Below are 14,576 nucleotides of genomic sequence, written 5' to 3'. Positions count from 1 at the left end.
AAATAATTTCTGGGTAACAGTTAAGTACCCTACTGTGAATGTTTTCAATTGAAATGGTCAAAAATATACAAAAATCACTTCTTAGCAAAGAGCAATTTCTCAAGCAAGATTTTTGCTAGGACTGTCTGGGAGTGGTCTGAGTGGGGAGTGTAAAAGTGAAAAACTAGCTGTTATTGGCAGAGGTCTGGAACTATCTTTCTTATTGGTCTATTAACTAATTTACTACTTGATTATGTCAGCAGGCAGGCCAAAACTCCATCCAACCTAAACAGATTGAAATGTATTTTCAGACCGCTCTTATACCAAAAGGGCATTATCATAATGTTCACAATTTCACAGTATTATTCCAAACTCATACTGTGGAAACACACTAAGTATACAAAACATTAAGAACACTCTTTCCATGACATAGACTGACCAGGTGAATCCAGGCGGAAGCAATGATCCCTTATTGATGTCACTTGTTAATTCCATTTCAATCAGTGTAGATGAAGAGGGGGAGACAGGTTAAATGATTTTTAAGCCTTGAGACAATTGAGATATGGATTGCATATGTGTGCCATTCAGAGTGTGAATGAACCAGACAAAAAATGTAAGTGCCTTTGAACGGGGTATGGTAGTAGGTGCCAGGCGGTTTGTGTTAAGAAGTGCAGCGCTGCTGGGGTTTTCACGCTCAACAGTTTCCTGTGTGTATTAAGAATGTTCCGCCACTCAAAGGACGTCCAGGCAATTTGACACAACTGTGGGAAGCATTGGCGTCAACATAGGCCAGCATTCCTGTGGAACAATTTCCACACCTTGTAGAGTGCAACTCACCATCGGTGTATATAAAACACAGAAAAATCACGTTTTTGAGTGCACTGGGCCTTTAATGAATTTAGAGATAGAATAAACACTTATGGTTAGAGTCAACACTGGATGAGAATGTAGATGCATAGTGATGCATCTGTGAGCTAAACCACCACCCCCACAACTACCGCAGCTCTCGCCTGTAACAGCATATAGCCTAGCCATGGCAATGCTCCTACGCATGCACCAATCACAGGCTGTGGGAAAAACTAGAAAGGTAGACTGTCAGAAAAGGCCATTTTCATCAGAATTTGCCTGTGGAGAGCATGTAGCCTAGAAAAGTAGGTCAGACAGGCCAATTCCACCTAGGCTTGCTCTGTAGGCCTATTGATTTTTTATTTAAACTCAACTTACACCCACAATCAAAGAACATATTTACACAACTGTGTTCCACACTAGACCATAGTGTTGAAACCACAACCACCTCTAGATATCATATACAGTATATTGCACTGCGGCAGCCTATAGTCTAATTGCTCAGTCTCCAAATTCAAGCAAGCTATTGTAGGGCAGGCAACTATTAAGTTCAGATTCTATTCTTGCTGAGGTGTGCAGCAGTGTGGCGGTTGTGTGACGCAGCTAGCTAGCTGCCTGTCAGAAAAGCGTTCGTCTTTGACCCCAGGAGGTTCTCAGAGGACGACACTGAATTATTCATTAGGCTCCTCGTGGATCTGATTAAGTGCTGAATTAAATTGATTACAAAAAAATTATTAGCTGCCTTCAAAATCAGAATAATGAGTCAGGCATTCTGGAATGATTCAATGTTGCAGGCAGCAGTGTAGGCTTTCCTTGGCCTACATTTGTTACTGGGGAAGTAATTTTCCCAATTTAATGAAATGAAAAAAACATTTTATATTCTGTATATTGTTTAAAAATATTTGGATTAATTGCAGGTACAATTTGTGTTGAAAAATATGTATTTTTTTAAAGCTTATCTTCTCAGCCACATGTGTATCAATATTTATTTTATATCTTATAGGTGGTAGGTCAAGTTTAAACAATGTGTGTAGGTGTTGGCTTGTGGAGGGCTCAGCCTGGCAGTAGCCAGAGCACCAGGAAGTCCCAGTGCTTCCAAAGGACGAACAGAGAAAGTGCCAGTAGGATGGTGGCGGCCCCCCGATCTTGGGTCTTTATGAGCGGAGTGATGAAGTTGGCTGGGGTGGAGATGAACACCAGCACTACGGCCATGAGTGCCAGGATGATGTTGATGAGTTTTCCCAGCAGGGCGCGGGCGTTGGCGTTCTCCACACCCTCCAACTGCACCACCTGCTGCTGCTGCTGCTGGAGCTCCAACTTAGTGATGCGGGTCAGGCACGACTCCACCGCTTCCTGTACAAACACACACATATAACATATGTACATTATGTACAAATACAAACACAGCAAACATAAAGTTCCAACAGCTTCAGGGGTACTACAGTATAGGCTCTGTTTCTGCTGAGGAGCCCATTTCGCCATGAGGCTGTGAGAAAGATGAGCAGTTTTATAGCTAATCTCACGCTATTCTACATATTTTGCAATAAGGCTGAGAATTTAGAATTTTAAAGCTAATTTCCTGCTATTCTACATATTTTGCCACGAGGCTGAGAGAACATTTTGCAGTTTTATTTCTAATTCCCTGTCATTCTAAAAATGGATGACGTGTTCATTTGCTATCTGGACAGGAGGGACCCAATCTCCAAAATATTTCCTTGCGGGAGCTGCGGGGGTGTGTGGTACGTCAGTGTGTTTCAGTACATCTTATACACAGTGCTGTAGTGGTAAAAATAAATTGGTTGGTAACCGCTGATCGTAGTTCGCAGTGAGTAAAGTAATGCTCCCTAAACTTTCATTGCATTTTTATGTAAAAGGTGGGTAAATATTCAAAATAAAAAAGGTGAATAAAATGCATTTACATGTGTTTCCCCTCCACTACACAGCTGCTTATACACCGTGACTGCCTCTTTACCTGAGAGTCTCGGGTTATCTCATCAGACTGGTAGGCCACTTTCTCCTCCATGCTGGCCAGCTCATGTTTCAGGTTGGACATCTCCTTCTGGTGCAGCTCTGTCAGGTCATTCAGCTGCTCTCCCAGTCGCTCATACCTGTATCTCTCCTCCTGCAGGCACTGGTTCATGTAGGAGTAGTCACTCTGCAGCTGACTCTTCATGTCCTCGAAGGCGTCCTCCATGTGGGCCTGGCTGGCTTTGATCTCCTGCAGGTCTACCAGCTGGGCGTCCCAGGAACTGTGACGGTGGTGCCCATCCAGCCTGGCTGGCCCCAGCCCTAACATCCCCTCTTGTCCCCCAGCCCCGGAGCACTCGTCATCACTACCGTCACTGGAGCACTCGTCATCACTGCCGTACTTGGGGCTGGAGGCCAAGGTGAAGCTGCCACTCAGGGGTGCGTCGTCTGAATGCCCCTCTACAGCGTCCTCTATGGTGTCTGTGCTGTCAAATTTGTTGCAGATCAAGCTGGCAAACTCTGTTGGCTTAGATACCACAGCAGTATGGGTGAGTTCTGACACCCCTCCTTTGACCCCCTCCAGCACACCTCCACCAAAGCCACTGATCCCTGCTCGTATGTTGGCCCCTACATCCTTCAGCCCCTGCTGCATGTCCACCAGCACATCCTTATGCTGCTGGCCTAGACCATGCTATAAGGAGAAGGAGGTCATGTGAAAGGGGGAAACGGTGTCAACTCAAAAGAAGACCACTGAGACATGGAGGACCCATCTCTCTCACACCCACACCCATACCCACACACACCCACACCCACACCCACACCCACACACACACACCTGCTGTAGCTCCTTCAACTTCTTGTGATAATGCTCTAGCTTCTTGTGCAGGTGGGTGATGGTCTGTACAGACTTCTGGTTCTTCTTTTCAAACACCTGTCTGATACGGAAAGCCTGATGCCTATTGGCATTGTGGGCCAGCTTGAAGTACTCAGCCACGTTGTCATCTCGTGCCTCCTGTTCTATGCGAATCTGCTCAGTGATCTTCAAGATCTTCTGCTGCAGCTGCTCCAGAGCAGTGTGTCCCCGTTGGGCCTCGACAACCACTGACTCTTCAGGCCCTCTGGCCACAGCTCCCACCTCTGCCACAGCCCATGCCCCATCTATGCTGATGTGAGAGGCGTCAGAGGCGCCATGGCTGGCTGAGGGGGGCAGGCCCAACATTGTCCCCTTGTTCTAATCCAGCTAAAAGGGCCAGTGGTGAGGAGGCAGGCGTGATAGAGTGCAGGTAAAGAGAGTGGAGTGAGTATCATTTATGCGAGGGCTGCATTAGACAGTAAAATATCTTTTTAAACCAAAAAACCCATCACAATGACAGATGTGGTGATTTTTTCCTCGCCCAACCTCCAGTCCCCAGTCTCAGATCTTCAGCATGGCTCATATACAGTGGGCTCCTGACAGAGCTGCCTTCAACGATGTGTATAGATACCATTTTAACAGTGCATAAACTACTTCTAAGAAATCATGATGTACAGTGCATTGATTCTAACCATAATTATATAAACAAAAATCTGTACTATCAATTCATAGATTTCCCCTCCGCTCAGTGCTAATTTTAACTAATGAAGTATCCGGTTGATTTTGGGAAAATACGAGTCTTACCTTTAAAGAAACAATAAATACATTAGTGCATAGTTCAAATTGTTTTGTAGAACACTTATGACATCACCAGGTTACAGGAGTTTCCTTTTATGGAATAGAATGTATCTGGTAATTACACTGATTATGACACAGCACTGAACAACATCAAAGCCATAGAGAGTTAGGACAACTTTTTGAACGTATAGACATTCAGTTACGTAACATTTTTTTTTAACATTTACATAGCATTGTTGAAATAATCCCCATTTAATGTTAATAGGGACATAACATGGCTACCATAAAATGTTGCAGTGTTATGTAAATGCATCACAATGCTCATAGACATTCAGTTTTACCGTATTTTTTTAATAATCCCCATGTAATGTTAATGGAGAGCTACAGTAGCATGGCTGTCATAGAATGTTGAAGTGTTAAGTAAATACAGCATAATGCAGAAACTGCATGTAATTGACAAGTCATTTTTCCAACAATTGTTTACAGACAGATTATTGCACTTAAAATTCACTGTATCACAATTCCAGTGGGTCAGAAGTTTACATACACTAAGCTGACTGTGCCTTTAACCAGCTTGGAAAATTCCAGAAAATTATGTAATGACTTTAGAAGCTTCTAATTGACATCATTTGAGTCAATTGGAGGTGTACCTGTGGATGTATTTCAAGGCCTACCTTCAAACTCAGTGCCTCTTTGCTTGACATCATGGGAAAATCAAAAGAAATCAGCCAAGACCTCAGAAAAAATAATTGTGGACCTCCACAAGTCTGGTTCATCCTTGGGAGAAATTTCCAAACACCTGAAGGTATCACGTTCATCTGTACAAACAGTAGTACGCAAGAATTAACACCATGGGACCACGCAGCCGTCATACCGCTCAGGAAGGAGACGCGTTCTGTCTCCTAGAGATGAACATACTTTGGTGCGAAAAGTGAAAATCAATCCCAGAACAACAGCAAAAGACCTTGTGAAGATGCTGGAGGAAAAAGGTACAAAAGTATCTATATCCACAGTAAAACGAGTCCTATATCGACATAACCTGAAAGGCCACTCAGCAAGGAAGAAGCCACTGCTCCAAAACTGCCGTAATGTAACGCCTGTCGTCAGGAGTGGACCAAAGCGCAGCATGAAAAGTATTCATGATTATTTTATTATCAAAAAACACTCAAACAAAGTAACAAAACAAAAGTGAACAGTTCTGTCAGTAAACAAAGATCAAAACAGAAAATAACTACCCAACAAAACACAGGTGGGAAAAAGGCTGCCTAAGTATGATTCCCAATCAGAGACAACGATAGACAGCTGCCTCTGATTGGGAACCAAACTCGGCCAAAACAAAGAAATAGACAACATGGAATGCCCACCCCAAATCACACCCTGACCTAACCAGGGCGTGACACATAAAAAAAAGCAAGACAACGGTTTGCAACTGCACATGGGGACAAAGATCGTACTTTTTGGAGAAATGTCCTCTGGTCTGATGAAACAAAAATAGAACTGTTTGGCCATAATGACCATTGTTAAGTTTGTAGGGAAAAGGGGGAGGTTTGCAAGCCGAAGAACACCATTCCAACCGTGAAGCACGAGGGGTGGCAGCATCATGTTGCAGGGCTGCTTTGCTGCAGGAGGGACTGGTGCACTTCACAAAATAGATGATATCATAATGAAAGAAAAGTATGTGGATATATTGAAGCAACATCTCAAGACATCAGTCAGAAAGTTAAAGCTTGGTCGCAAATGGGTCTTCCAAATGGACAATGACCCCAAGCATACCTCCAAAGTTGTTACAAAAAGGCCAACAAAGTCAAGGTATTGGAGTGACCATCACAAAGCCCTGACCTCAAACCAATAGAAAATGTGTGGGCCGAACTGAAAAAGTGTGTGCGAGCAAGGAGGCCTACAAACCTGACTCAGTTACACCAGCTCTGTCAGGAGGATTGAGCCAAAATTCACCCAACTTATTGTGGGAAGCTTGTGGAAGGCTACCCGAAACATTTGACCAAAGTTAAACAATTGAAAGGCAATGTTACCAAATATTAATTGAGTGTAGGTAAACTTCTGACCCACTGGGAATGTGATTAAAGAAATAAAAGCATTCTCTCTACTATTATTCTGACATTTCACTTTCTTAAAATAAAGTGGTGATCCTAACAGACCTAAGACAGGGAATTTTTACTAGGACTAAATGTCAGGAATTGTGAAAAACTTAGTTTAAATGTATTTGGCTAAGGTGTATGTAAACTTCCAACTTCAACTGTATGTATATACTGTATTCTATACTATTCTACTGTATCTTAGTCACTTTAATCATGTTTACACATCTTGCGTTATTCATCTCATATGTATATACTTGATTCTATATTATTCTACTGTATCTTAGTCCATGCCGCTCTGACATCGCTCGTCCATATACAGTATGTATATATTCTTAATTCCATTCCTACTTAGATTTGTGTGTATTGGGTATACGTTGTGAAATTGCTAGATATTACTTGTTAGATATTACTGCACTGTTGGAGGTAGAAGCACAAGCATTTCGCTACAACCGCAATAACATCTGCTAAACACGTGTATGTGACCATACATCACAAACCCCTGAAGTGTCTTATTGGTATTATAAACTGGTTACCAACTTAATTAGAGCAGTGAAAATACATGTTTTGTCATACCCATGGTATACAGTCTGATATACCATGGCTGTCAGCCAGTCAGCATTCAGGGCTCGAATCACCCAGTTTATAATTCATTTTATAATACAAATAATACATTCTAGAGCGTGCATTATTAGCCTATAATGCATGGAATATTTGCATGGTAGAATTTTTGCATGTTTTGTTTGAGCTACTTTTGAACGCAAAAGTCAAATTGAAAACAGTATTGGTATTGTTGAATTCAATTTACATAATAGCAAGCTAGGACTGAAGATTTGGTTAGCTAAACTAGCAAGTCTGTTTGTTTGATTACCAAGGCAACTACTATCTAGTAAACTTGCTAGCTACTTCAGTGGATGTTGAACACATTTCTACCCAAAAATGAACACATTTCTAGTGGCTCTGCGTGTTCTCTGGAAAATAATGCAACTCCATGGAAGGTCAGTTCCACTCCTCTAGCGTGTCATGGAACCCTCCATGTTGTTCATTATTTTCCATAGAATGCATAGCACCTCATTGATTATCCCTTACGTAGTGTCATGTAAATGCATCATCATGCTCACTGTAAAGATTCAGTTTTATAATATTGTTTTTATATTCCCCATGTAATGTTAATGGGGAGGTAACAGTGCAGCCATATAATTTTAAAGTGTCATTTAACTGCATCATAATGCAGAAACCGTGTTGGCCCAACTCTCTAAATACATGGCGCTGGTTGGGCCTTCACTTCATCTTGACTGACATCACGCACACATGGATGTGTGGAGCTGTGAGCATTTGCAGATTATTTATTCCATTATAAAAGACTAGATTTTTACTCCCTTACTAGCTCTGACTTTGCGGATAGCAACTTTCATGAGGAAACAATGTACTTACAATGTACTGTGATATGTGGTTATCCCACCTAGCTATCTTATGATGGTCTTAAGATGAATGCACTAACTGTAAGGTGTTCTGGATAAGTGTCTGCTAAATGACTAAAATGTAAATGTTGATCATTCTGCAGGATTTTACCGTGTTGATTTGTTTCTCTCTTCTTTACACTACAAACATGAGTGCAACGACCTGCAAGACACCTACAACAGTGTGCTAAAAATACTTTCGTTTTAAAACTTTCCTGATTAATTATTTTTCATGGGTGAGAGAGATGAGTGACGAAATACCTAAGAGAGACCTCTTCTAGGTCCCGCCTTCGCTCTATCTCCATTGGCCAATTCCACAGCTCTGCTGTCATTGGACACTTCTTGGTGGTCGTTGCTTGCTACCGGTGCCGTCTCTGGTTGGCTGGGAATGGCAAATCTTGGTAGAGTCTTTTTAGCGCACGGCAGAAATGTCCTAGATTCACCGTTGCCAAGCCGATAGCAGTTGTATTATATACTAGTGTCCTTCCTTGCCCTGAACAACCATGTTTTTGTTGGAGTTTGAGCAACACCCAACATCTATATCACGACATCCTCCGTTAAACATATTTTATAGTTAAATATGTACAATGGATTTAAAACTCTAAGCGCCGAAATAGCTCAGTTGGGAGAGCGTTAGACTGAAGATCTAAATGTCCCTGGTTCGATCCCGGGTTTCGGCAGCTGGTGGGTCCTTTTTTGCCTTGCTTTCTTACATTTTTTTATTACTCGGAAACCGCGACAGTAGGACTTTCGATCAACCCTAGTACCTGAATCCATGATGTAATAACGTTGCCGTTCTATCATGTATTGAATCCAGCAAAAATACGCTTGTAATTTCTGTAGGCTACTGTCAAATAAAGCAGCCTCAATAATGATGTTAAAGAATTTCAGCAGGGGGCGATGTTGACCTATTAATTTACTGTACTCTTAGTTTCCGCTCATGGCTGCTCTTTGGCCTGTGTAATATCAGACTATTCCATCTCCTTACTCACAGGAGGGTTCAGCTGTCTTATATTCATGCTTTACAATACAACAGAGCGGACGGTACTCACAAATACAGTAAAATATTGTTTTATTACGATAAAATAGATCCAAGGAGGTTGAAGTTAAACAGATTACAGCAGCTTGGAACAAGCAGAACAAAGTAAAGTAGCTTGACCCCTTTTCTCTTGGGTTCTTATTACTAAACCCAGATGATGACAATTTAATATGGGTTTTATTTGCATGGCCATTTGAAGCACCATTGTAACATGGGCAGGAACATTCCAGTGACAAAAAAATATTTATAATAGTTTATGAATGGACAACCCAGCCCAGTTGCAACATCTTCCACAGACCTCTCCCCTGAGATTCAACTCTTGAGTGTACCATATGCACCCCATCAAATACAGCAAACTGACTTTATATTATGCACACGTTTAAAGACACCCACATTACGTCTACTTACAACAGGTTAACGTATGAATAATTTACGATTGTAGGTTGGCGGTTTCTCATAGCGCATGCAAACACTATCAGGAAATAACACTGATCACATGTTTGAACCTTTTACTGCAGGTGGCTAAATCAGGGTCACACAGAGTGATTATTGGTAGTCTTAAACAAATCTACTTTGAAACAAAAGTATACATCTCACACACATGGTTATGGGCTTTAAAAAAAGAAGACACCTGTACCATGTCAGATATATTACATTTTTATATTTTATCCCAATATTACACTTTATATACATCACAGAAGACTGAAATATAATACAACTGTTTGACATAGAAACAACAATATGAAATAAAACACAGGTAAAACATAATGTTGACTGCACTGGGCATTTAAGACCAGATCCTGCATCCCTCCTGGTTATTGAGTGATTTCCCAAGGCACAAACACAAATATCTGTCCATTTAATCTTTATTGCAGGGTAGGGTTTGGTCACTTACACATAACCATGTGTATGTGACTAATACAATTTGATTTGGGTAGGGTTTGTTTGTGCTGGAAGGATAAAGTATTGGTCTTCTGTTTCTCACGCACAGACTTTCTCTTGAATCGATTGTTAGTGTACATGCCCTATGTATTATACTGTACTATTGAAGGGCCCAGTTGATGATGTGAAGACCTGTTAGCATTCAGTTCTAGGAGAGGTACAGTAGCATGATAACTCAGCTGGGGGTCCTTTATCTACAGGTGTTTTGATTCCCGAAGCACTTCATGTAACATTTGTTTGGCCAATAACTCCTCCTATAGAGGTGGTGTTTAGAATAGCTAGACTGTACTGTACAACTCCAGTGCCCCCTACACCTGTTGAGTGTAGGGGGCAGTATTTTGATGTTTGGATGAAAAACGTACCCAAATGAAACGGTCTATATCTCAGGCCCAGAAGCTAGAATATGCATAAATTGTCAGATTAGGATAGAAAACACTCTAGAGTTTCCAAAACGGTCAAAATATTGTCTGTGAGTATAACAAAACTGATATTGCAGGCGAAAACCTGAGGAAAATCCAACCAGGACCTGCCTCTTATTTTGAAAGCTCCCTGTTCCATTGCATGCCTTCCCTTCATTTAAAGGGATATCAACCAGATTCCTTTCCATATGGCTTCCACATGGTGTGAACAGTCTTTAGATATAGTTTCAGCCTTTTATTCTGAAAAATTAGCGAGAACGATCACATCACGTCAGTGGATGGCTGTGTCCCCCCTGAGTTTTGCATGCGCAACAGCTTGGAGCAGACATTTTCTCTCTCTCTCCTATTGAAAAAGCTACGGTCCGGTTGAAATATTATATTTTTTTTATTGTAAAAACAACCTGAGAATTGATTATAAAAAACGTTTGACATGTTTCTACGAACTTTATGGATATTATTTGGAATTTTCATCTGCCCGTCATGACCTGCACGAGCCTGTGGATTTCTGAACAAAATGCGCCAACCAAATGGAGGTTTTTGGATATAAAAATAATCTTTATCGAACAAAAGGGACATTTAAGGTGTAACTGGGAGTCTCGTGAGTGCAAACATCTGAAGATCATCAAAGGTAAGCGATTCCTTTTATTGCTTTTCTGACTTTCGTGACCAATCTACTTTGCTGCCAGCTGTTTGTAATGTTTTGTCTACTGAGACAGATGTCCTCACAAACGCTTGGTTTGCTTTCGCTGTAAAGCTTTTTTGAAATCTGACATACCAGGTGGATTTTAAACAAGCTAAGCTGTGTTTTGCTATATTGCACTTGTGATTTCATGAAAATTAAATATTTCTAGTAATTTAATTTGAATTTGGCACTCTGCAATTCAGATGATGTTGACGAAAATGATCCCGCTAACGGGATGGGTGCGCCAAGAAGTTAACTCCTACCACCATCATCAGAACGACTAGTAATGCCAGCAGCCTGCTGTGGGCAGGGGGAGGGGATACACTAATGCTATGATGCTTTGAATGTGAAATGGCTGAGATAGAAGGGGTAGATGAGGCCTCATCAGCACAGATGTAAATTTGGTGTCACTGAAGCAGTGCGTACATTTACACTTATCCACAGTCACTCAGCACTAACAGTAGAAATGGCTTTTCTAGTCTGTCCTGTGGGTCTTATAATAAGCCTGATAAGCAAGGATAATAGCTCACACACAGCTGGCCTGACCTGCCCTTACTGTATACACTTTGTATTGCTACGTGGAGGATTGATCAGAGATACTGTCTTCTGTTGAATCATGTGCTCTCAGAATCTCCCTGTATTTGTATGCCCACAGACCCATTTGTTAAATGTCAGTCTAGAGATGTCTAGTCTAGTAGATTTAAATGTCACACAATGGTCTGAGTGGCTGAGCCAGCGAAGCGGGTAGGGGGACCGGATGAACCTCTCATTTCCTTCAGCAGAAGCCCCAAATAGGCCCACTTCCTCATAAACCCCCTCTATATCTTAATACACTTCCTCTACCATAGATCTAGTAGAATGAACTTGCGTAGACCCTATTCTACTAGCGAGGCTAAACAAGCCACGTGCTGTAAATCACCCTTGTACTTGAGTTGGAGAGGAAACAGGATGGCTGTCGCCTAAAAGGGTTTGAGGCAACTAATGGTTCGCTGTTGGAGTGGTTTCTGGAGGTCAAATGGTTCCTAGACATAAGAGAGAGGAAGAGATAGGCACACACAGCCATGCACACAAAACCTCTGTGATGTGTCTCCTATCCCGTACTCTAGACATTCCACCTCTTTACTTTCAAACTAGAGCCTACCCACAGGGCACAAACTGGTTGAATTAACGTTTTCAATGCAATTTGCCAAGGTATTGTAATGTGGAATCTATGTTTAAAATACACTGGATTTTCAAAAAGTCATCAACAATTCCATGGTATAAAACCAGATAACGGGACAAATAGAACAGATATCGGGACAGTTGGGAAGATTTTGGGACACCTTGCAATCATGAAGCAATATGGGCCTACACATACAGACCTGCCTATGACTGGAACGAATTGCAAAAATCGCAGAAGTTGGAGACTTTTTATCTCCCTCCCTCAATAACTTTAAACATCAACTATCTGAGCAGCTTACAAATCTCTGCAGCTGTACACAGCCCATCTGTAAATAGCCCATCTACCGACCTCATCCCCATATTGTTTTAATTTACTTTTTTGCTATTTTGCACACCAGTATTTCTACTTGCATCATCATCTGCACATCTATCACTCCAGTGTTCATTTTCTAAATTGTAATTACTTCTGGCCTATTTATTGCCTTACCTCCTCACGCCATTTGCACACACTGTATACAGACTTTTTTCTATTGTGTTATTGACCGTACGTTTGTTTACTCCATGTGTAACTCTGTGTTGTTTGTGTCGCACTGCTTTGCTTTATCTTGGCCAAGTCACAGTTGTAAATGAGATCTTGTTCTCAACAGGCCTACCTGGTTAAATAAAGTTGAAATAAAAAAATGTAAAAGTTGTGTGGATAAAGGAATGGGGTGGTGAAATAATTTTATGTCATGGACAAAGTAACTCAAAATGTGTGATGTGTATTAATGTATTAATTAATAAAAATGTCGATCTGAATGTGCAAATAGTCAGGAATGATTTGCAAGGAAGGTGGATCATTTTGAATATGAAAGTGGACGAAAAAAAGATTTGTCTCGTTAATCTATATGGTCCAAATCAGGGTGATCCATACTTCTTTGAAAACATTTATACCAATTTATTGAACTTACAGTCAACAAATGATCAAATCATTGTGGTAGGAGACTATAACACAGTGTTAAGTCCCTCAATGGACCGTAAAGGTAATCACTCTACAAACTATCATCACAAATATTAGGAAATCACAAATATTATGGACACATTATAAATAGTGGATATTTGGACACTAAAAAAAACAACCTAGTGAGATATACATGGAGGAGACTTAATCAAGCTAGTCGTCTTGACTACTTGTCTCTTTTTCTCTTGCATCAAAGTTTTAAAAAGTTGCAGAATGCGATCGGATCATAATCTAACTGGCAATCACATAACTCTTATACATTTTTCACGTGGACGGGGATATTGGAAATTTAACTAGTACAAAATAATTTATAACTGAATTTTTCCAGTATAATATAGGTTCAGCAAATCCCATTATTGTTTGGGATACCTTTTAAAATATACCTTCAGAGGTCCTTCAATTCAATATTCATCAATAATTTAAAAAAAAGCAGTTTCTGGCTAAATAGACAAGACTAACAAGGGAAATTCATGAACTAATAGTACAGGTAGATAGCAATAAAAACAATACTACAGAGATACAAAATAAGTTGGAGGAAAAACAAAAATAACGAGGAAATTATTCAAGAACAAACTAATGTAATATATTACAAAAAATAAAGCAAACTGGATGGAATGTGGAGAAAAATGCACAAAAGTCTTCCTGAATCTCCAATACAGGAACACTAACTAAAATAATTTGCAGAAACTCGTTACTGAAGACGGTGTCATCTATGATTCTCCGAATTATATTTTAAAACAGGAAGATAATTATTTTAGGCAGATGTTCTCTTTTCCGTCTCATCCTCTCCCGAATGAAGATTACGGCGAGGAATTCTTTCCAAATAATATAAAAAAATTGAAAATTAACAAATGTACGGAAAGACCAGTGCGAGGGCCAAATTACAGAGGAAGAACTTTGAGGCTATTACATCCTTCCCGTCTGGAAAAACCCCAGGGCTTGATGGCATACTGGTAGAGGTAGAGTTGAAGTCGGAAGTTTACATACACCTTAGCCAAATACATTTAAACTCAGTTTTTCACTATTCCTGACATTTAATCCTAGTAAAAACTCCATGTCTTAGGTCAGTTAAGATCACCACTTTATTTTATGAATGTGAAATGTCCGAATAATAGTAGAGAGAATGATTTATTTCAGCTTTTATTTCTTTCATCACATTCCCAGTGGATCAGAAGTTTAACTGAATTAGTATTTGGTAGCATTGCCTTAAATTGTTTAACTTTGGTCAAATGTTTCTGGTAGCCTTCCACAAGCTTCCCACAGTTGTTGCGTACATTTTGGCCCATTCCTCCTGACAGAGCTGGCGTAACTGAGTCAGGTTTGTAGGCCTCCTTGC

General features: G+C 40.6%; 1 non-coding gene and 1 pseudogene across 1 annotated transcript; one reads left to right on the top strand and one right to left on the bottom strand.

The window, feature by feature from the left end:
• Positions 1-1,748: 1,748 nt before the first annotated feature.
• The window catches only part of LOC110528988 (transmembrane and coiled-coil domains protein 2-like), a 54,212-nt pseudogene continuing 41,384 nt past the window's right edge, over positions 1,749-14,576 (bottom strand).
• trnaf-gaa (transfer RNA phenylalanine (anticodon GAA)) lies at positions 8,605-8,677 on the top strand. Its single transcript has one exon. It is a non-coding gene; the product is annotated as a tRNA-Phe (tRNA).

The sequence above is a fragment of the Oncorhynchus mykiss genome, chromosome 7, assembly GCF_057628025.1.
Source record: "Oncorhynchus mykiss isolate SJ-2025 chromosome 7, ASM5762802v1, whole genome shotgun sequence".
Lineage (NCBI taxonomy): Eukaryota > Metazoa > Chordata > Actinopteri > Salmoniformes > Salmonidae > Oncorhynchus > Oncorhynchus mykiss.
Note: the sequence above shows the minus strand (reverse complement) of the source record. Positions and strands in the feature narration are given on the sequence as shown.